This window comes from Octopus bimaculoides, chromosome 12 (genome assembly GCF_046866305.1).
Source record: "Octopus bimaculoides isolate indiv1 chromosome 12, ASM4686630v1, whole genome shotgun sequence".
In the NCBI taxonomy this organism is placed as follows: domain Eukaryota; kingdom Metazoa; phylum Mollusca; class Cephalopoda; order Octopoda; family Octopodidae; genus Octopus; species Octopus bimaculoides.
Genome location: NC_142939.1, coordinates 59,087,070 through 59,111,135, shown reverse-complemented (window position 1 = coordinate 59,111,135; position 24,066 = coordinate 59,087,070). Strand labels below are relative to the sequence as shown.

The 24,066-nt window shown below is 36.6% G+C and overlaps 1 protein-coding gene across 9 annotated transcripts in view; it reads right to left on the bottom strand.

The window, feature by feature from the left end:
- Positions 1 to 24,066, bottom strand: part of LOC106883607 (tripartite motif-containing protein 2) — a 213,204-nt gene that overhangs the window by 60,538 nt on the left and 128,600 nt on the right. For 8 of the 9 annotated variants that reach the window (XM_089361113.1, XM_014934695.3, XM_089361109.1 and 5 more), the window contains one exon: positions 5,010 to 5,262. The exons of the other annotated variant lie outside the window; for it this stretch is intronic. The gene's annotated coding sequence lies outside the window, so the exon portion shown is untranslated. The remainder of the gene's footprint in view (positions 1 to 5,009; positions 5,263 to 24,066) is intronic. 9 annotated transcript variants of the gene reach the window in all.

Sequence of the window (24,066 nt, the reverse complement as noted above, 5' to 3'; positions counted from 1 at the left end):
TGTTTGGGATTAGGATTAATCTGGCAGTAATTAGAGCTACGATCTTATTGAAGCAACCTTACTGGATTATTGGAGCACAACTATAGACTAGGTCTCTGTGTTGAGATTCAAGGATGGGATACACTAGAAAAGTTTCCCATTGCCTATGCCATTCTCAGAAGAAACTTGGACTTGGCACTGCAAGTGAACAAATCACACATCAATTGCAGCAGTAATGTTTACCACCAAGTGGTATATACTTGGGGCTAGGTGAAAACAGGAAGTTACTAGTCTTATTGACTATTAGCTTCCTGTCCAAGACAGCACCACATGGGACTGCATTTGCTAGCCAGTCCTGAAACCCATGGTATTACACAAATTGTACTAATGTTGCTTACTTTCATTTTGAAGGAAAGTGAGAAACTCTTTTGTGTAATGAAGAATGCTCTAATCCCTTCTTCAACTGTTTGATTCTGGTCTGTAACAGAATCATTACAGCACTGGGTTTTCCCTTAAAAAAATTTTCAACAGAGGAACTATTATCTTGCTTGGAACCAGGTACAGGTTGGCAAAAGAAAGGGCACCTGGCTGAAGAAAATCTGCCTCAATAAACTATGTCCAACCCATTTAAGCATGGAAAAGTGGATGCTAAAACAACAATGAGCATGATGATAAGAGTTAAATTTCGTCACCATATTAAAATATAACATTTACTTGTACCATATCACAGAATGACTAATAGAATATAGTTTGTTTGATCGTTTGTTTTCATGAAAATTATTTACTAATTAGATAATTTTAAATAATTACATCAAAAAAAAAAAAAATTCCCATGGGTACTCCATCAGTTCAACAATTAGTCTTCTCAGAAACTAAAACATTAAAAGCTTATACCCCATTGACAGCAATCACCAGTACCATTGGTAACATGATAGAAACAACTAGATCTTCAGCTAGAAAACTAACATCATACTAATTCCTTCTGAAGGCACACTTCCAATCAGAAGAGATGGCTATTGAAATAATAGCCAGCAGAGAACAACCAAAATGAAGTACCACATTTATCCAAGTTTCTACAAAGAATTTCACTATAACACTTGAATAAAACTTATCTTTGAAATGAAGTAGAGGACTACTTTGAGTTACATGTGTACTTAAAGAAATAGCTTTGCAAAACAAGTTTGCATTGAATGGTTTTCAATATTCAAAAATCTACTCAAATTCTGGAGTGTCCGAAATATAATTCAATGATTTTATTTCTATTTAAATAAAAACAAAAGGAAAATAATAGAAGCCAAGTATTTATTTTTCGCATGTGCTGTTATCATTTGTGTGACCTTCTGTCTTAAAGAAGGATACAATAGACAACATAGTCAATAGTATAGCAAAAAAAAAAAAAAAAAGAAAGAAACAAGATGGTCATGACAAATATGGTAGCCGTTGATATGCAAAGAGAACAGATGTTTACGGCTGGAACTTGTTTCATTACAAGTCTATTCAATTAGGTTAGATCTGATGCTAATCAACAACAATACATTCAAATAGTTCATTGAGCAAAAGTAGGTTTCAATAGGTTTTTTTGCACTCCATTTATAAGGCAATGGTTAGTCCACAAAGGCTGGTTTCTTGGTTTCTCTGGCATATATATATTATACTCTAGATGTGATGCTAGTCCATCGCAGGATGACTCATTTTTACCAGCTGAGTGGACTGGAGCAACATGAATGAAGTGTTTTGTTCAAGAACACAACATGTCACCTGGTCCAGGAATTGAAGCCACAATCTTATGAGAAAATCATGCTTTCCACTTGGTCTTATTCATCTCTACTTCTTATTACCTCTGATACTTTACCATTTTTGAGTTCAAATCCTCTGACTGTCAGTTTTGTCTTTTTATCAACTTTGCACTGAAAAGTCACAGCCCTGACTGGAATGTCAAAAGGGAAGAATTGCAAGGCGGGTTCTTCAAACGAAGTCAACCAGCAGGTGACCTAGGGCAGAATCGTTAGCACTCCGGGCGAAATGTTTAGCAGTATTTCGTCTGCCGTTACGTTCTGAGTTCAAATTCCGCCGAGGTCGACTTTGCCTTTCATCCTTTCGGGGTCGATTGTTTAAAATAAATTTTTCCTGATGATGTCTTCAGCTAACTGGATCCTAATCCACCAAGGGAAGGTATGTCGGAAGAAAGTAATTCAACAACGTGGGTTGATGAACCGTAAGACGTGTGGCCAGAACCTCCTGGAAAATAACCATAGCGAGGGACATTCCACAGTTGAGTTAGAACAGTCACAAACAGTGAAAGAAGACATGCACCCAACACCAGAGCTGAAGATACCTCCGAAAGGGGGTGGCCCCGCCACGTCAAAACGGTAGAGGAGTAGGGGCCGAAACCGGACGTGGTTCCTCCTGATGATGTCTTCAGCTAACTGGATCCTATAAAGGAGCTGTTGTGGTAGCAGACCACGAAACATGGTTGAAATTCCTAAGGAAGCTAAGGCCAATGAATGAATCCCCTTATAAGGGGAAAACTCTAGCAACCAAGAGAAAACCTCTATTCAATGAAGGAAGCTTTGAGGCAATGAGAGAAACCTCAAACCACCAAGGGAAGCCACTATATAGTCACTTAATCTGCTAGAAATAATAGCCAAATCTTCTTCAGATCACGCCTAATTAACCTAAAAAAAGAAAGAGTTTAAAAAGTACATATTAGATAATGTAATCTCTTGAGCATTCAAAGATGTCAGAATGGTAAGGATTGAAACATCTTTGATCTTAAATCTGACCAATTTGGGCTGATCTGAGGAAAAACATGACAATGTAAGTGCAAACACTAGAATCATTATCATCAAGCTGACATGCGCTGGATGAGTTGATAAGCACCAGTGAACCAGAGGAATGCGCCAAGCTTTACTGTCTGCTTTGTCATTGTTTTTACAGATAGATGCTCTTCCTAAAGCTAACCATTTTACAGATTGTACAGGGTGCTTTTTAAATGGCACAGCACCAGCAAGGTCACCATGTAACTCAAAAGACAAGCCCCCTCAACTGAGTGGGGAGTAGTACTGAGGGAGGTAGCTTTGTGAATGGTGGTGAGAGGTTATAGTATGGGAAAGGGATAGAAGCAGGTGTCTTGCTGTAGAGGAGATAGATGGCTACCCCAGTTGGGAAAGGAAGGAGAGATGGTGAAGATTATATGTTGGGGCACACCCTCGAAGAGTATATAAGTGAAGTGGTACAGAGGATTGAATAGGGAGTGTTGGCAGCTAAGTTCACAACAGTGTGAAAGGAGAGTGGGAGGTGATGAGGAGGGGAACGCAGTGAGTGGACATGGATGGATAATCAAAAAGGACTTGCAAACCTGGCTGACCAGAAATTTGTTTTACTTTAACATTTTAATAAGCAATAGGTGTGATTTGTGGGAAACAAGGCTATGGACATTGTTCAACATTGATCTCATTTACAAAAGTGTGAAGGGAAACGGGTCACCAATATCCAACTGAAACTGACCTATGTTGAGAAGTTAGTTGTGGCAGCACATGACAATGACACATGATCCGGCCTCTTATGGTGCTGATTTATTTTAGTGGTGCAGATCTATAAATATGTGAACAAAAAGAGTAGTAAATCAAATTGTCTGCAGTAACTATCAGAGAATTACATGACCAGCCCTGCAAGGCAGAAAAAAAAAATAATAAACCCTAACAAGGCAGAAAAAAAAAAATAATAAATCCCTGCCAGGATTTAGAATGAAACTCGGAATTTTTAAGACAAACTAAAATGCTGTCACTGATTGTCTAGCATTACCATTTTTGTCAGTTCCTAGTCTTTTATAATATTGTTCCCGTTTAGTTGAGAACAAGGTTGTTTCATGTTTGAGGCTAAATGGAAATGTAGTGGTCATTCTTTCATCAAGAACATGAGGGATGTAAAGGAAATGAAATGTCTACAACTGTTAAATGGTGGTTGCTATTCATTCAAAACCTAAAAGAATTATGTAACAAACAGATTTAGTATTGACCCAGTTCACTATATAGTAAATTTGTGAAAGTTGTGCTCATAGTCATTATATTTAGGAGATATAAGACTTGTCAGTCTACCCCATAGTCCTGACCGACAAAATGGAAAAGGTGTCGTCCTGAGGATGGCAAGAAAGACATGCTGGAATAACCACTCTAACTCAGGGGCTTGCACTTGCAGATAGCCATGCCCCAATAACAGTAAGTAGGAATGTAATCCGGTGACCAAGAACACCAGATGTTCAACTACAAAATCTGTCAGAGAGTGGCCAATGTCATGCATATGTCAGTTTTTAGAATAAGTATATGGTGTCATTGCAAGTCATGAGAAACAACTAAAATGGTTACAATCTAGAGAGGCATCAGGCCTTAAAAGACTACCTGAAAACCCATGCCAACATAGAAAGGTGAATGTAAAATAAGATGGGTGTAAAGAATCAACATTGTCATAAATGTGGTAAGATTAGTATGGCAATGTCCAATAATACTTTTTTAAAAATATTTATAAAGAATAAAATAAACTTAAGAAATTATATTAAGTGGTAATTTTGATTGTCCATAAACAACCTATATTTACTGATGATAATCTAGTGATTATATCCATCATAAAATTAAAATGGGACAATGTACTACAACATACACATTTCCATTATAATATAGCAACTCAATAACATTGAATAGGATGTGAAGAAAATTGTCAGAAGAATGGAGGAAAAAAAGCATATAACAACTGTTCACCTACAGACAAAAAAGAAAGTTGAATAAAAAGTAAATTCTAATGGATAGATTTTGAAATTTCACTGAAACTAATAAAATATAAATTACTGCTTTTCTCTTTCTTTTCTTTTACTTTAATTAGCTTAATTATTTCAAAAGTTTGAATCAAAAGAAATTTCTAGAAATCCATTTCAAAAAGTTAAAAAGAAAACCAAGTGAAGCAAACATATAATTAAATAGATTAAACAGTTTAACGAGTTAATGGAAATGATTAGGAAAAACAAAAAAAGGTCTTACTTGCAGATTATGTAACTAGAAATATATAGTCACAAATGGCTCATTGAAATCTGAAGTGAGTGGGACACCAAAATTGACAAGGATCGGAAAATGGTAGAGATAACTTCCAAATGTTGTGGTAAATTAAAGAATGCCTCAGAATACATAGAGAGCAGTAAAGAGCCCATCAACCTAAGAAGTGTGTCTCCAAAATATCTTTTAGTTATTTTATAGCAGACAGTGTTCTCTCCAGTTCTGCCACAGATTCAGCAACCTAGGAGGTGTGAGAAAAAGAAAATAAATAAATAAACAAATAATAATGATGATAATAATAATAATAACAAATAAAAAGAAAAAAAGGAAATAAAAGCCCCAAATATACACAGTAGTCGGTTATTAAAGCTGAAGTATGTCATTTTAGACTCGACAATATCATTTAAGTAAGACCAAGTAGTAAGTACTTTGAGCTAAGCAAAGAGAAGGAGGAAGAAAAAAAGAAAGAAAGAAAGAAATGTTTGATTATTTTGAGTCGCTGCAGTATCAAACCATTCCAAGAAATTACCAGTTTTGATAAACTGCGGAAACCAGAACACGAGATTACAGGACAAATTGTACAAAATAAATAAATAAATAAGTGCAATTACTAACAGACATATTAATTAGTCACACAGTTTGATTTTTTTTTCTCTACTGGTCAGTTGGAGGAAGAAATATAGTCTTGATATTTCAAGTACCTCATACTTTATTTTTGTGGCTGTTTCAATTTTAGAGACAAATATAGAAAGGAAGAACTTGGACATTAACAAGCTTCAGAGCAATGTTTGGTGATTGTTGTTGTTGTTGTTGGTGGTGGTGGTGGTGGTAATGTTTAGCTTAGGATGACCTTAATGGAGCAACTATATAACCAAAGATATTCCAGATATATCGACCTCGTTATTTGACATATCTAAAAACTGCACTATCCCAACATGCCCTCCCTTTTTAAGATGATGAGGTGTGGTTTGATCGCTATTTCTAGCAGATCAGGCAATAACATACAAATCCCAATTTTTGGATTATTGAGAGAGAGAGAGAGAGAGAGAGAGAAGGAAAGAAAGAAGGAGGGAAGATTAGATAGATAGATCGATAGGTGGATAGGTAGATAGATAGATAGATAGATAGATACTGCTCACTCCAATCCATTCAACAGTCATTAATGCATTGCTGGATGGAAGCCACAACATGCTGATGATACCAGCATATCTATACAAGTTCTGGGCCTGCCAAGCCATACTGGCCATTTACAGATTGAACAGTGTTCCCCATTGTCAAATGATTAACCCTGGATTAACCCTGTCCATTGACAGCTCGGTGGAATTTGAACTCGGGATGCTAAATGCCACAACACATCTCATCCAATGCTTTTACCATTCTGCCAAACTACCACTCTAGATTGGTACTTTATCTATCCAACAAAAAGAAACAACAGGGATAAACACATGTAGCAAACTGAATTAATGGTTAAGCAAGAAGGGTAACCAATGAAAAGCAGTTTTAAAGCGTTATCACTCAGATTACTCTGTCAAAATATGATGCTTATTTACTCGCATTGTTTTGAATTAATCATGCATTATCTACTAGCTTTGATATTTCAATGATGTGATTGATTTGTTTTAGAATGACATTATAGGGTAAGTGTGAGAGACGGGAACTAGTCGGTTTGAACAGCAAATGGGTAGAATATCTGGGCTAGATATGACTAGTTTAAATATTAAAGGGTTAAGGAAAAAGAGACAGGATTAGGAAATGTGTTTGACAAACAATTTGGTGGTCTGACCACAGAGTGTAAGACTTGATGCAAATGGAGTGGGTAAGAGGAAGACAGAACAAGAGCTGATTTAACCGTTTTGATACCAACCTACCAAAGAACAATCCTGATTATACAAATCCCTGGCTTTGAGTAAAAGGAAATACAGAAGGATCAGTTAATTATGATTTTATTCAACATATTCCCCTCTCAGATTCACACGCTTAGCATTCCTTCAGTTAGGAGGATAGTCAATTTCATTGATTCGGTGCTTCACTGGTATTTGTTTTACTGACTCCAAAAGAATGAGAGGCAAAGTCGACCACAGTGGAATTTGAACTCAGAACATAAAGATAGATGAAATGCTGTTAAGTAGTGTGCTAATGATTCTGCCAGCTCACTGCCTTAACTACTACTAATAATAATAATAATAACAATTTCAGATTTTGATACAAGGCCAGCAATTTCAGGGGTGGAGTTAAGTCAATTACATTGACCCCAGTGTTCAAATGGTACTTATTTCATCTACCTTAAAGGATGAAAAGCAAAGTTAACCTCAGCAGAATTTGAACTCAAATCATACAGACGAAATGCTGCTAAGCATTTTGCCTGGCTTGCTAACAATTCTGCCAGCACGTCGGCACTAATAATAATGATGATGATGATAATAATAACAATATTTATAATTATAATAATTTCTTGGATGAAATTACTTTTTTATTATTAGTTGAGACATTGCTGACTTCACTGAATGCCTTTAGACTGTTTTGTAGCCTGTTTCAAGTTGATGCAATTTCTAGAAATTTGGTACAAATGAATTCATAAGACCGAGTCTACAATAATTCAAAAGTGCTAACATGTTAATATTACAAAACTACTTCAGTTTTACATATAAAAATTGACAACTTAATGCAAGAGTAATTTGAAGGTTCTTAACTTCAGTTTCTATATTTCTTTACATATCATACATTGGTCTATTCTCTGACCCTCAGAGTGGCTGATTCTGTATCCTGAATCTATATCTAATGCAGGTTGAACTCCATGCCACAAATTTGACACGTAATTATCATGGAAGGAAAATTATGAGTTGAAGTTTTGGGTATTAAAACTTATATTGCAATGGTAGCCATTTTGAAAACTAATTTCGTAATGGCAGCCATGTTGTAACTGAGGCTTTTATTTATTGCTCTACATGCTACCTCTTGTTTTCCTGGGTTTTTATTATGGCTCACATTTATGGAAACTACTCTTTAGCAACATGTTTCTCCTTTGATTACACCTAACTAATGTTCAATCCTGATCTTAAGAGGGTCATTATGTTCTGTCTTTGTTTCTTCCCTTATACTGATTAAAAATCTGCAGAATGCACTGATACCGCTGTATACTAATCCGATGGCTATTAACACTGCAACAGTATAGGGAAATAATCACAATGACTTCTACATACATACATACATACATACATGCATGCATAACAGATCACAATATCTGGGATTATAAAAATCTGCAAGACTTTATTAAGATTTAAAGATGATGATTAAAAAATACTTTCCTTCACAATTTTGCTGCCAAGTCGGTGGCCAGTTCATATTTACTCTAAAACTAAAATGAGAAAAAGAACACACACACACACGCACAAGTTTATACCTTTCTCCTTGTCAGCACCAACTTTTCTCCATTTGTAACAGATTGATGTAGTCTAAAATAAGTGCCAATATTCTAAATGGGAAGAAACCTGGATGAGTTGTTCAAACTTCTACTTCCAAGTAGTTTTCATTAAACGGACAGCCTTCAGGTAAAATTTCCCCAAAATTATATGCTGATAACTTTCTTTGACATTTGTTCTTAGGCACGGTCCTTTCAAGGTTCTACTGATGTGGAAAAAAATCAATAACCCATTATTGCAAATCAACTAAATGTTTGTAGGCTAAATTATCACAGAAATATCATCTCTGCTTCTTCATGTATCCCAATTACATAATATTAAGTACAGTCAAAGATTCATCCTCTTCATGATTTACATTCCATCATTTTCATCAAACAATTAAAGGTGCTGCTTCTGATAGTAATTGACCATAAAATTTATTTATAGCTAGGCGTAGGCATGGCAGTGTGGTAACAAGTTTGCTTGCCAACCACATAGTTCTGGGTTCAGTTCCACTGTGTAGCACCTTAGGCAAGCAGCAAGTGTCTCATACTATAGCCACGAGCTGACCAAAGCCTTGTGAGTGGATTTGGTAAAACTGGAAAAAACCCATTGTATATGTGTGTGTGTATGTAATATGTGTGTGCTTTTGTGTTTGTATTTGTTCCTCACTGCCACTTGACAACCAGTACTGGTTTGTTTATGTCCCTGTAACTTAGTGGTTAGGCAAAAAGAGACTGACAGAATAAGTATCAGGCTTTAAAAAAAAACTAAGTGCTGGGATTAATTTGTTTGACTAAACCCATCAAACTGGTGCCCCAGCATGGCCACAGTCCAATGACTAAAACAAGATAAAAGATGAGAGAGAGAGATGATGATGATGATGATGATGATGGTGTGTATGCGTGTGTCTGTGCAATCTTAAAGTACATTTGTAGTAGGTATTTAGTCGGTTGGTCTGCATATTAAATGATGTTATTTATATCTCCAGCAGGCCCAGAGTTCCTTTTGACATTTCCTATTTCCTGAAACAGCAGGATTCTCAGCCACTAATATTCAAAAGTGGCAGGTCCAAAACGCTTCTCAACATCTGCTCTTAACAGCAACCTTTATCTATATTATCAAGATTAAGGTGCAAAACTAAAACTAGGGACCATTTTGTGTTGATAAGATAAAAAGAGATAAATATATTCTAAAATTGTATAATAAATATTCAAATATTTGGCCATTCTAGATTATTGCATATTACAGTCTTACAGACATAGATCAAGTATTTTGGTAGACCTACTGGTTCCTCATCAAACTTGTAGTCTCATTATTTGGTGTTGCTGATTAACATTTCTTAATTGTAATAATTTCATATAAAAAGTAAACAAAGTACTTTTACTACCCAGTTTCCACCCATAAATGGTTATAGTGGTACGGGAGTATCTGTGTTGTGGCTGTTTTTATTTAACCCCAGGAGTGCACTTACTGACCAGACTTCTGTTCAAAGGCATTCTAGATGTGACCATTCTATTATATTACATGCCTAGGAATACACATCATCCAGTGTGTCCTGTCCATTTCGATGTGATTCAAGGGAGATTATTTGACTGCTATTTCCATCAGGTTGAGCAACCACATAAAGGTTCCCACAGAGATATTATGTCTGTAGTGGTTGGGATCCAGTTGTATATGATATGAGAGTGTCATACACAACTGGATTCTACAGTGACAAAGTACTCACTATAAGGAGTACTTTGTATAGTGTCATACATATGGCTCTCTCTCACCATTGAGGGTCTTTGTCTTGTTTATGGATCCTAAGGTGACTTATGAGTCAATTATTGGTTCTGAGTACAAGGCATACAAGCACTGTATTGGAAATAAGGGCACAACAATTAGTGTAGAAATATGATACTAGCTATATTAGTACCAAAACTAGATACAATAACTAGCATTGTGTTGTGTTCGTGTAAATAGAATAGTGTGGTAAGAAGCTTGCTTCCCAATCACATGGTTCTGGGTTCAGTCCCACTGCATGGCTCCTTGGGCAAGTGTCTTCTACTATAGCCTCCAGCCAACCAAAGCCTTGTGAGTGGATTTGGCAGATGGAAACTGAAAGAAGCCTGTCATATATATATTTGTGTGTGTGTTATTGTGTCTGTGTTTGTCCCCCACCATCGCTTGACAACCAATATTGGTACATGTATGTTCCTGTAACTTAGCAGTTCGGCAAAAGAGACTCATAGAATAAGTACTAGGCTTTCAAAGAATAAGTCCCGGGGTTGATTTCTTTGACCCCCACCAAAAAAACCGATGAAAGAATAAAAGAATCCCTAACCTTCCAATCCCACTAAAAGGTTTGATCCTTGTAGTGGTGTGTTGGCTTGTTTGCCAAAATGACCCCGAGAGCTATGCCAATGTAGCGCAAGCTGCTGGTAGGACCTCCAATACTGGACAGGTCAAAGGACAGAGGTCAGACTAATATAGACCAACTCTTCCCAGAGGCAAAAATAAGTTCGTGCTGGGCCAACACCCCTACCAAGACAAAAGCAAAGTCACAGAAGCACCAATGATAATTTAAAAATTCAAAACCAATAAGACCTGGGAGAGCAAGGCCTTCTGCCCTCAAGGTAACAGGTCTCCCTGATCTGAAACCCACAAGATAAGTGGAAGAGCTGACCCCCTAAAAATAGCTGAATGCGAGTGAGATGCTAAGGCAGAACTGAAAAAGCAGTGACCCAACTGGAGAGAAGCAGAAAAGACAGCTCAGAAACAAGAACAGTGGATAGAAGTTGTTGATGGCTTATTCTCAATAGAAAACGAAGAGCTTAACTAAACTCCCCCACACTGCAATCACCATTAACCTGTTCTATTCACTGGACTGCAGAATAGGCAAAAACTAGATGATATGATTCAGCATGGTCAAACTAAGAAACTAGATCCAATTACTGCCAGTATGTTATAATTTGTGGAAAGTACATTTGAGACACAATGGTTTCAAATTTTGGCAAAGGGCCAGTAATTATTTTAGGGAAGAGACAAGTCAATTACATTGATCGCAATGCTCAACTGGTACTTATTTTATCAACCCTGAAAGGATGAAAGGCAAAGTTGACCTCGGTGGAACTTGAATCCAGAACATAAGGGCCAGTATTTGTGGGGGATAAAAAAAATGCCACTAAGCACTTTGTCTGACATGCTAACATTTCTGCCAGCCCCCACCAGCTTCATTGCAGGCATAATAACACGCTTTGAGTGAGATATGTGAACCCACGAATCAAACTGGTAAAACTAACAACCTGATATTTCACCAACTCATCTGTTTCCTCTTCCCAACTATTATTGACACCAGTGGGAATATCAACATAATACAGAGCCAATTTTACCATCATCGTTTGAGATCACAATAACAGAGAAGTATGTTTACAGTATTGTACATATCCTCACTGTTTGTTTATAAACAAAATGCACTAAGGTTTTTTTTTCTTTTTTTCTTTTTCAAAGGATTGTTTATTCTGGCATGAAAAAAAGTGGGAAGTGATAACATGTGTTTAGCAGCCTCCGCCAACACTTTCATTATCATCCAAAACAACAACAACAACTTCTGTCACAACCATTGCTACTTACCATCACAACCAGAAGAGAATGAATTCCTAAAAGAATAGAAATATCCCCCCCCCCCGCCAACTTATATCATGGGAGATATATATATATATATATATATATATATATATATATATATATATATATATATATACAACCATACATACACACAGACACACATATATATATATACACACACACATCCATTCAAACACACACATTATATACATCCACATACACACACGCATCAATACATACACACACACACATATATACATTTTTATATATACATCCATACATACACATATATATACATCTATATATATATATATATATATATATATATATATATATATATATATATATATATAAACACACACACACATGCATAATGATATCATGCAGGTGTTGCTCTTTGGATAAGGTATCTGCAAACCATAAAATGAAGATTCAATACATTTGACGGTAGAGTGTAATAATTTCATTTCAAGACTTACTCAGAGCTTTGCAGGAAGTCTCATCTACAGAGAAGTGGAACCAGCACCAAGAATCCCCAGAGAATGGGTTTTAACTATTACAAACTAAACTCTGAGGATCATGGAAGTCTTTTTTCGCTCCACTCCAAATAAAACTTCTATTACGAGTTAGTAATATTTTATATCATTTGTTTATCAATAGATAGATGGGGGGGGGGGGGAATCAATGGATGGATGGACAGATATATAGACAATCATACAGACATATATATAGGAAGACAGACAGACATATATGTATGTATATGTGTGTGTGTGTGTGTGTGTGTGTGTGTGTGTGTATGTATATATATATATATATATATATATATATATATATATATATATATATATATATATATATATATAATATAATATAATATAGGATAAAATCTTTATAAGAATTTATCAAGTAGTCAGCGTGAAAAAACCCCATAAGGAAAAAAAACTCATCGTTTTTTTCCCCATAAATATATAATTTATATAAGGGCATTAACTATATAGTAATGCCTCATGCTTAGAGGGACTAAAAAAGTCAAAAACTACCAAAAAATAAGCAAGATCGTACTATTGTTGGGTACATCGTGGTATGTTGATTTTTGTTGATTTTTTATGTGTCTCGACCATACGTGTACTGATGAACAAAAGATGCAGCTTACTTCACAGTTTTTGCTGTATTAATTGAGAAACCAGTGGTTTGCCGTTAAGTTAAATGTTTTTAGGAGATTAATTTTTGAAAGTTGCATTCCCTCGCTTTCGGTAAATATGTTGCTTATTTTTTGGTAGTTTTTGACTTTTTTAGTCCCTCTAAGCGTGAGGCATTACTATATAGTTAATGCCCTTATATAAATTATAGAGAGAGAGAGAGAGAAAGAGAGAGAGAGAAAGAGAGAGAGAAAGAAAGAGAGAGAGAGATAAAGAGAGAGAGAGATAAAGAGAGAGAGAGAGAGATGAGATGCAGTTTGATTTTGTATCAGGGAGAAGCACCATGATTTTCTCAGTTCTGCTAGTTACAGGTTTCTGAGAATGTTCGCCAATATCAACATTTTATTGGCCATCTTGGAAATGTTTGAACCACCCGGGTGCAGCTCATATACTCCTCTCCATACACTTTCTGCAACTTTACGTAGGCCTCTGAACACGTATCACCATGACAACTTTCTCTGTTATGGTCAATGTGATGATCACATGCTACACATCTTCCTTCCAAGCACTGCTGTAAACAGCAGTAGTGAGCTAGAATGTTAAAACTTAGTGCACATGCACAGCGCAGGTCAAGGTCAATCTTTGCCAAGCAGCTTCATTCTGCATGATTTACCTTCGTTACTATGGCAACAGTCTGTATACTTAATGATCAGACCACACACACACACACACACACATATATATATATATATTTATACACACACACACACACACACACACACACACACACACACACACACACACACACACAGTGTGTACTTTTTGATCAGACTTCACACACACATATATATACACACACACGCACATATATAGACAGACACGTACACACACATATATATAGAGAGAGAGAGACAGACTGACAGGCAGACATTATTATGTCCCTCTTAAATCCCTTCTCAACAAAGGAACAAGACAACTGGTGATTTGTTGTGCTTGAAAGGACCTACCCAGCTATGTAAAAATCCACATCCATGATCCTCTTCCCCACAACCCAGCCATGCCCACCACTGCTCTTTCTCTTTTTTTCTCTTCCCCCATTAAAATCCCTTCCCCACAACATATTCTCCTAATACCCCCTTCCCTCTACCAGTACCCATTCATTACATCCCTCCACTTCTCACTCCCACTCCCTTTTCAAAACTTTGTGAACTCAACCAGTCCGCCTCGCTAAATACACCCCACCCTGTAACTTGGGTGTACACCCCCTACTTCCTCCCTGTCGCATCTTCACCATCTTTCTTTCCTCTCTCTCTCTCTCTCTCTCTCTCTTCATTTAAGGTAGCCAGGTTTCTCTTCTAATACAAGACATCTTCTCTGTCCCTCAATACTACCCCCTCCTCCCAGTTGATGGGTCTTGTTTTGCAAGTTACTTGGTAAACCTCACTAATGCTGGTGTCATGCAAAAAAGCACCCATTATATTCTGTAGAGTGGTTGACGTTAGGAAGGGCATCCAGTCACAGAACACCATGCCAAACCAGTCAGTAGAGCTTGGCAGACTTCTCACTTGCCAGCTCCTGTCAAACCATTCTACCCATAACAGCAGGGAAAATGGCCATGGAAAGAGGATAACAAGGTATATAAGAGAGACAGACAGACTGACCAACAAACAGACAGAAACAAACTGATAGATGTAGATAGATATAAACAGATAGAGACAGTCAGATAGGCCCAAATCAAGTAAGCAAATTCAACAAATAACATATTTATCTCATATATAGCAACACAAATTGTATCATATCACAAATCAAAATATAATTATGATTAACAAAACATTTTTTTTAACACATTCCCTTATCTTTAGCTTATCAGAAACAACAGGTATTTTTATTAAAAAAAAAAAAGAAGTTTTTGTAAACATTTTGTTCTATAGACGCAGGTGTGGCTGTGCGATAAGAAGTTTGTTTTGCAACTACAAGGTTCTAGGTTCTCCCTGGGTGGTACCTTGAGTAAGTGACTTCTATCAAAGTCCCACATTAACCAAAGCCTTGTGAGTGGATTTAGTAGACAGAAACTGGAAAACTCATTGTGTGTGTTTGAATGAATGTGTGTGTATGTGATTGTGTGTATGTGTGTATATATGAATGTGTGTGTGTGTATATGAATGTGTATGTTATTTCTTTACTACCCACAAGGGGCTACACACAGAAGGGACAAACAAGGACAAACAAACGGATTAAGTCGATTACATCGACCTCAGTGCGTAACTTGTACTTATTTAATCGACCCCAAAAGGATGAAAGGCAAAGTCGACCTCGGTGGAATTTGAACTCAAAACATAGCGGCAGACGAAATACCGCTAAGCATTTGGTGGGGGGGGGGGGATTAGAAACGTTTACAAAGATATATTCTCATACTCCTTTAAAATAGCATTTTTATATTATTTCACTGTGAAAAGCAGGTTTGATTTTGAAAACAGAACAACTCAGAACATCAGTTATTTTTAATTAATACTTACACAGCAAAGTTAATGTATGCCACTTGTTCATCTTTTCCTTTTTTCGTCCCCCCCCCCCCGCCACCTCCGCCCCTCCCGTTTTTGTTAACAAGCCCACTCAGGATAAAATAATAAAGGAAGTAGCGGGATTGTTGTAATTATTTAAATTATCCGTCTAAAACAATAACAACATTTAAATCATGGTCTATAAAATAGGAGGATATATGTGCAGTAAATAAACATCACTAACACTCATTATTTGAATTTTGTTTCTTTGACACCCTAACTGGCTTATTAATTAACATTATAAATAATTATGCTAGTAGAGATTTTTTTTTATCTCAATATTTTACATCCATCTTCCACCTCTACATCACTTCTTTTGGGGGGTTTTTCAAACAATTTTATACAAATGCAAAACATTTTTATTATATTTTATTATCTTTAAATAAATATCTACACTGGTGCAGGTGTGGTAAAGAGTTTCCTTCTCAACCACATGGTTCCGGGTTCATTCTCACTGCGTGGCACCTTGGGCAAATATCTTCTACTGAAGCCTCAGGCTGACCAAAGCCTCATGAATGGATTTGTGAGATGGAAACTGAAAGAAGCCTGTCTCATTTATATGTGTGTGTTTGTCTACTACCATTGCTTGACAACTAGTGTTGATGTATTTATGCCCCTCTAACTTAGCAGTTCAGCAAAAGAGACTAATAGAATAAGTACCAAGTTTAAAAAAATAAAGCATTAGGGTTGATTTGTTTGACTAAAATTCTTCAAGGCATTGCTGCAGCATGGCCACAGTCTAATGAGTGAAACAAGTAAAAGATAACTAACTACACACAAAACAATGCACTGAACAATCAAGTAGAGCAGTGGAACATTGTCTGCCAAAAGGTGAGACACAATGACTATAATAAGATTAGAACTTCTGATCATGTAGTTAGTCTAAAGCATGAGAAATACAATATTCATTTCTAAGGAAGAACAGGACCCACAGTTATTTTTTATTTTTTTTAATGTACCTATAATTGAGGTGGAAGTAACAGAAGCAGTTGTCAATCCCTGGACTGTTGCTGACATGTTCAATAAACCCACTAGTCTCTAGCTGAAAACACTGAGATTCAATGAAACCTATGAACCTTTTATAGATGACATTTTGAAAACACAATACAATGGATTAGTGAGAGAGATAAGCAGCAGATCAAGATAAAAGAATGGTTATAGTTGTAAACTATTGATTTAAAGAGCAAATGTTCAAAATTGTAGGTCCATCAGGGATGTTGAAAGCATCAAGCTATATTGCTGGTGTGTTAATTATCTACTTAGTTAATCGGGTTATGCAGAAAGTTGTCCCAAAATGAAAGGTGGAGTAGGGCCATTATCTTTACTCTTGACAGGGGAATTCTAAAGACAATGAGTTCGAATTAATAGCTCTCAGGAAAATAGTAACTAAAGGGAACTTCATCGGCAGTTACAATGATGAGAATTTCCAGTTGATCTGATCAACTGAACAGCATGCTCATGAGATTAACATGCAAGTGACAGGTCACTCTACAGGCATGTGTACTTTTAACCCATATATGCCCATAAAAAAATTTCACTATATTTAAATTAAACATTATGGTAAGCTTTAACAATCTGGAAGATAAGGGCAGTATGCAGCTGTTAGTTTTGGGTGTCGACTACCTACAGAACATTTCTTATGCTCAGTCAGATGCTTCCCGGTGAGTTCATATCCAAACAAGCAGGAGGAGGTTTTATGTTGCAAAAATGCAACCAGGGGTATATATGGGTTAATATAGCTTTCAGGGAGATTCAGCATGACAGAAGAATGCAACAAGGCTGGCCTTTTGAATTACAGATACTACTCATTTTTGTCAGCTGCATGAACTGGATCAATGTGAAATAAAGTGTCTTGCTTGAAGACACAACACACCACAAGGAATCAAACTCGTGACCTGACAATCATTAACTAAATACCCTAACCCCTGAGCTACACACCTTCAGACTGGCTTAAGTGGATAGGATAGGGTTTAAATTTTCTCAGGATATAATTCTAGTGAGTCAGTGAGAAGAGAATTTTTAATTTTTTTAATTTTTGATAAGAGTAAATGACTATCTTGTATTTGATGACCTGAGTCCCATCTTCCTGCATTTTGGTGAATGGTGAGCAAATTTTGTAGTTTGAGAAAGCAATTAAGGTCAGGAGTAGCAATGGTTTCAGTCAAGAGATTACACTCTGTAAAGTGGTCGGTTAACAAGTGGGGACATTCTAGGTCAAGAGGACCTTGTAGTTTTATCAAGGACATGGCAGCATTCCCCAACACTGGTGCCATACAAATATGTACATTCTGTAAAGTAATTGGTGTAAAGAAGGGTCTCTAACCATGCCAAACTCAACCCTTTAGCATTCAGATTAATCTGTCATATGCAATGTTTCTTTATTCACATTGTTTTGAATTACTTATGCATTATCTCATTGCTTTGAAGTTTTGATGATGTCACTGTTTATGACATTGCAGGGTAGGTGTCAAAGGTCAGATCTGGCTAGTTCAAACATAACCAGGTAGAATATTTGTGCTGGATATAGCCTGCCAACCAATGCCAGTAGGGAAAGATGATATAAAAAAGAAAATGATAAATATGAGTTTAGCAGATAAGTAAAATTATGCTAGGACCTCTCTTTATTCTATGTGGAATTTATTCCATAAAATGAACTAAACCTCACAATGCTCCTATTTATTATTTATGACCATCTTCTCTTTAATTCCTTGTCAGATTATTCTCAAGTTCAAGACAGTTTTCTTACAAATCTTTACACGCAAACACATGTAATGACATGCTCATTGTATAATCTATCAAAGAGCTACAGAAAATACTAACAAAATGGAAGAGTGACCTGGCACCAAATGAATATTTAATAAATATGGTAAAGACTACAGTATTAGTTAATATAAGATAGTAGAGAATCTGTTGCAGTATGAAATATGATGGCCTTAAAACAAATGAGGATTCAATATACTTTTACTCAGTGCTAGAAATGGGTATACAAGGCATGCAGTCACAGGGAAACAGAACACCAGATGCAATAGTGTAAAGGGAAGCAGAGATAGTAATGAAATATAAACCATACACTAGAGGTAGATGGCTTGCTGGAGGTTTTGGATAAGCTCTGTGACAAACTCAATATAATTAACATAGGAATAAGAGTAGTAAAAGTGTAGCAGCTAGGTGAGAACAAGATGAACACTACGTAACCCTGTAAACAGGATAATCAGGATATGTATGAATATCTGAAGGTTTCCTGACAAATAAAAATTAGATGCCCCTTGTATTCATTTGGGTTGGGTTCCAGTATTTGATTAGTGCTGTAGCTATGGCTTTTACATATTTGTTATGGATCATGCTCTTTTTTTTTCATGATTTAATAATTGCACATGCACTCACCATTCATCAGGAGAAATTTCGCAGCTAGACTGAAAAAAGCTGAATGAAAAGATAGAGATTTTTTTTCCATTGGCTCTTCATTCACTTTACTTCAGTTTTTGCATGCCGGCATGGGTTAGACTAATATATATTACTGAGGCATTGTTTTACAGCTGGATGCCCTTCCTGTCACTAACCCTTACATGTTTTTCAAGTAAGGGATCTATTCCACATGTCATCAAAAGTGCAAAGCAAGCAAAAGTGACAACAGCAACAACACTACTTGTAACTCATGGCTTTTGTAGAGTGAAAATGTAAACACACACACACACACACTGTTTGATGGGCTTCTTTTGGTTTCTATCCCCTAAATTCATTCACAAGACTTTGGTCACCCTGGGGTTTATAGTAGAGTTATAGTAAAAGGCATTTCTCTGATGTGCCATACAGTAAGGCTGCACCTGAAATCATGTGATTGGAAAGCAAATTTCTTCACCCCAAAGCCATGCTGTTGGCACAACAATTCTAATGAGCTAAATGAAAACAACGGCAACAACAATATATTTAAGCTACACTTAGTCATTGCTTTCTTTCCCTAATCTATTCTGTAAGGAAGTAATTTGAAAGGAGAGCAATAAAGTACACGCTACTTGAGTACACTTAAATTCTTGTCTAACATTAATTAAACTCCCGCAAATAAAAGAATACTGCAAATAAACCATTCTTTGGCAGTTAGGCAAGCAGAAAGTACACAAGTCCAGGCTTGATCTTATCAAATGTACAAATTAGACTGATAAAACTCTGCATCATGGAAGAGGAAATATGGCAGATGAGAGAGAAAGAAAATAGCAGTTTGTAAGTGTGTGTGTGTGTGTGAGTGAGGAGAGGGTTGTAGATGGAAGGAGTGAGTGTATGAGGGTGGATATTTGGGTGAGAGTGTCTGTCTGTGTGTGTGTGTGTGTGTGTGTGTGTGTGAAAGTGTATATATGTGCTTGCATGTAATTGTTTGTGTGCATGCAAGTTTGTGTGGGGTATTTGAGTGTGAAAGAGAGAGTGCATGTGTGCTTGCATGCATGTGTGCATGTGTGTGTGTGCGTGTGTGTGCATGAGTGAGTTTTCCACTGTGAAGATTTTTATATTAAATACAAAACTTAGTAATCATATTAATATGGTTTCCTTTTGCAAAAGTTACGAAAAAAAAAAAATGGGAGTTTTTTTGTATTACAGAATTGGAATTTTCTATTCTAGAAAAGAAGGGAAGTAAAAAACATTCTGTGAAATACGATTTGCAAACAATCAATTCCTTTGTTTTTTGGTAATTGTAGCTTCATTTTTATTTGTCTGTTTTCCCCTCTACTTAGAAAAATTGCATCATAGAATCTGATAAATATGGATATTAGCATGTATGTTGTTTAACGTAATACTCTAAAGATGGGTATTGAATTTTTTGTTTCCTTAGACTCTGACAGGTAAGCAGATTAAAAAATAAAAATTGAATTAAAAAACAAAAATATCATGGTTGTGTGGTAAGAAGCTTGCTTCTCAAACACCTGGTTCCAGGTTCAGTCCCTCTGCGTGGCACATTGGGCAAGTGTTTTCTATAGCTTTGAGCCAACCAAAGCCTTGTGAGTGGATCTGATAGACAGAAACTGAAAGAAACCCATCGTGTGTGTGTGTGCACTAAGACGTTAGCTTCTCGACTTAGATGTTGATCATGACTTCTTACAGACCTGACACTTTTTTTTTTCCCCTCAATTGATAGAAGAGACAGGATTTGAACTCAGAATGAAGAGTGGAGACAGATACTACAAGGCACCTTATCCAATGCTCTAACAGTTATATCAAGTCACTGCACTTGACTCATACTTTACTTACTAATCAACTCCATCTCCAACAAAAGGATTAAAAGGGGCTATAACCGCCTTTTCTTTTTTTGCAGTGTCTTGAAAACTTGTGAAAAAAAGAGGAAAAACTAATCCACAACTCAAAAAAGAAAACTTAGTCCAAACACAATACTTACAGCAGAGTAAAAGTAAAGATCCCCTTCAGTCATGAATGATCATGGGATTGCATCAAGAAAGCTCCCTTCCAAGGCACAAGTCTGGGAAGGTTGTTTATGGAAGACCAGCAGCCCCCTCTCCACACCACTGTTGTTATCCAAGAGAAAGGTAAAGACCAATACAGCTTGGCACCAGTGATGTCACAACTCTTTTCTACAGCTGAGTAAACTGCAGCAATGTGGAATAAAGTGTCTTGCTCAAAACACAACCCAGTCCAGGAATCGAACTCACTACCTCATGTTTATGAACCCAACACTCTAACCACTGTGCCTTCACTTGCAGCAGAGTAGACTCTGTTAAAAACAGTCTCTGAGGGACTGGAATTGGTTTTAAATTGGTCAACTGTACAATAAGCTTCCATATAATTTTTGTCTAATGAATTCCATTGACATGGTTTCACTTGATAAGAGAAGAGAAGAGATTTTGATAAAAGACTCTCTTCACCAAACGTCCACACACGGCGGAATTGAAACTGGAACTATGTCGTGATTGTGAAGCAAATTACTTAACCACAGAGATATGTTGTGCCAATATCTGATCATTAAAACTATCCACCATAACAAATCTGAAGAGCTACTTTGCTGTGTAGACATTTCTTTAATCTTGTGTTGCATCTATGGTGACTTGTCCTCAAAGTTACAATTCAGCATTACATCATCACTAGACAAAGCAGCCATCAGCCGTTCACTTACAAGAAGCTCAAGTACTAATATCCTTTCAGATACTCATGTTTCAGCTGATTATACACACACATGCAAACACATAAATACCGACAACACCAACATTACTACAAAGTAAGATGAAACTTTGGTTCACCATTCACATCTTAGTCTATCGACAATAGCTTGTTATTCTTAATTACAAGGATGTGCATAAGTATAAATATACGTGTATGTATGAGTTCATGTTTGTGTGTGTGTGCGTGCACAAAGACAGACGCATAAATAGCTGGATTAACTTCTCCATTAAATTTCCTGTTTGTAAAATGGACTAATTTCTGGGATTTCAACAATTATATTTGTCTTAAGGACATGTGTATGCATAGGTATGCATGTCTATGTGTATGTAAGGCTTGTGTACTTTTTGTATGCATTTGTGTGTGTGTGTGTGTGTGTGTGTGTGTGTGTGTGTTTATGAGTGTTTGAAACCATATCTACATGTATACATATGTGTGTTTGTATATGTGTAAGTATGTGTATATAATAGATACACACATACAGGCATGGTTGTGTGGTGAGAAATTTGCTTCCCAACCACATGGTTCTGAGTTTAGTCCCACTGCATGGCACCTTGGGCAAATATCTTGTACTGTAGTGCTGGGCTGACCAAAGCCTTCTGAAAGGCTTTGGTAGATGAAAATGAAAAGCCCATCGTGTGTGTGTGTGCATGTGTATATGTGTTTGCGTGTATGTGTGTGTGTGTGCGTGTGTGTGACGGGGAGGGGGTGATTGATTATGTCTCCTTGTTTTGACATTGCATGGTAATAATAAATGAGTGTCACTGTCATATAAGCAGTGTCATTCATTTCCGATATTCCGCAAGAACATATCTGGCCATAGAGAAACATCACCTCACTTGGAAACAGGTGAAGGTTGTTGACAGGAAAGGGCAGATTGTATGTCGGTGTGCACATGAAGTGCTATTGTTGCATGGTAGGGAAACATGTGTATTGTATGTGGAGAATGCATGAAGTTTAGCAAGAAAGCAGACAAGAGTGATCTGCTGGATGTGTAAATGTTTGTGTGCATAACTGATGAAGCAAAAGTGAGTTAAGAGAGGAGAAAAACTAGGTAAAAAAGAAATCAGTTGTGACATGCAAGAAAGATGCTGAACCAATATTTTAGTGTGCATAAATGATGGAGCATAAATGAACCGAGAGAGAGAGAGAGAGAGAGAGAGAGAGAAAAGGTGGGTAAAAGAGAGGCTATTGCACTGATGCAGACACCTACTGTATGTGGAGGATGACAGTTGAATAAACAAGTGCGAAGCAATTCAACTGGAATGAACCTGCAGAAGAGAAAAAAATCAAGGAAGTGGTGAAAGTCACTTCATGAAGGAGATGGCAAAGCCTAAGTGATGAGCCATTGTGATAGAGAAGGCACATTGAATGTGTACAAACTTGAAGAAAAACTAACATAAAAATGATGATGATGGTGGTGATGTCAGCAGCACAGCTACTGTGCCACCTAGGACAGCCTTCGAGTTTGCCCCACCATCATCCCTGGGCTCCCATTACGCTTAAAGAACTTAGGTTGAGTCTGATGGTATTAGATGGAGCAAAGATACCGTCTATAGGTAAAAATCATAAACATACCACTCCTCATTTTCCATCTACTTCCTAAAATCAATAGATTTAATAACCTCTTGGTTGATTGGTCGATAACTAATGATGACAAGTTACCTACCTGTCGTGCAACAGACCACATACAACAAGACTCAAAAGTGCTGCCCCCCCCATGAAAGTGACACCTGAAGCAGCCCAACCCTTTGCCTGCCCCTACCCATGCTACTGGATGATATATGTATTCTATGTAATCTTTTAATCATTTCTCTTTGATTGAAGAGTCTTCTTCCAACACACACGCAAAGAGCTAGTTTGAAAATAGTGTTAAATAATCTAGAAAATTTTAATTATTGTTTCAATAAATTTATCTCACAAATTTAGTCATGAAATTTCAATTTAGAAAGAACATCCCCATTGTTAGTCCTCAAATATCATTCACTTTATCAACCAAACTACTGGATGTTGTTATACACCACTAGTTACAATGCACTTCCTCACATTGTTGTAGCTTTCACACGATGCCACCCTGCTGGCTAAACACAAGTTTTATCAATTTAAATTTACTTATAAAAATACAAATCTAATGACAAAACATGTTGTCAATAAACATGATTGGTTTACTATAATTGAT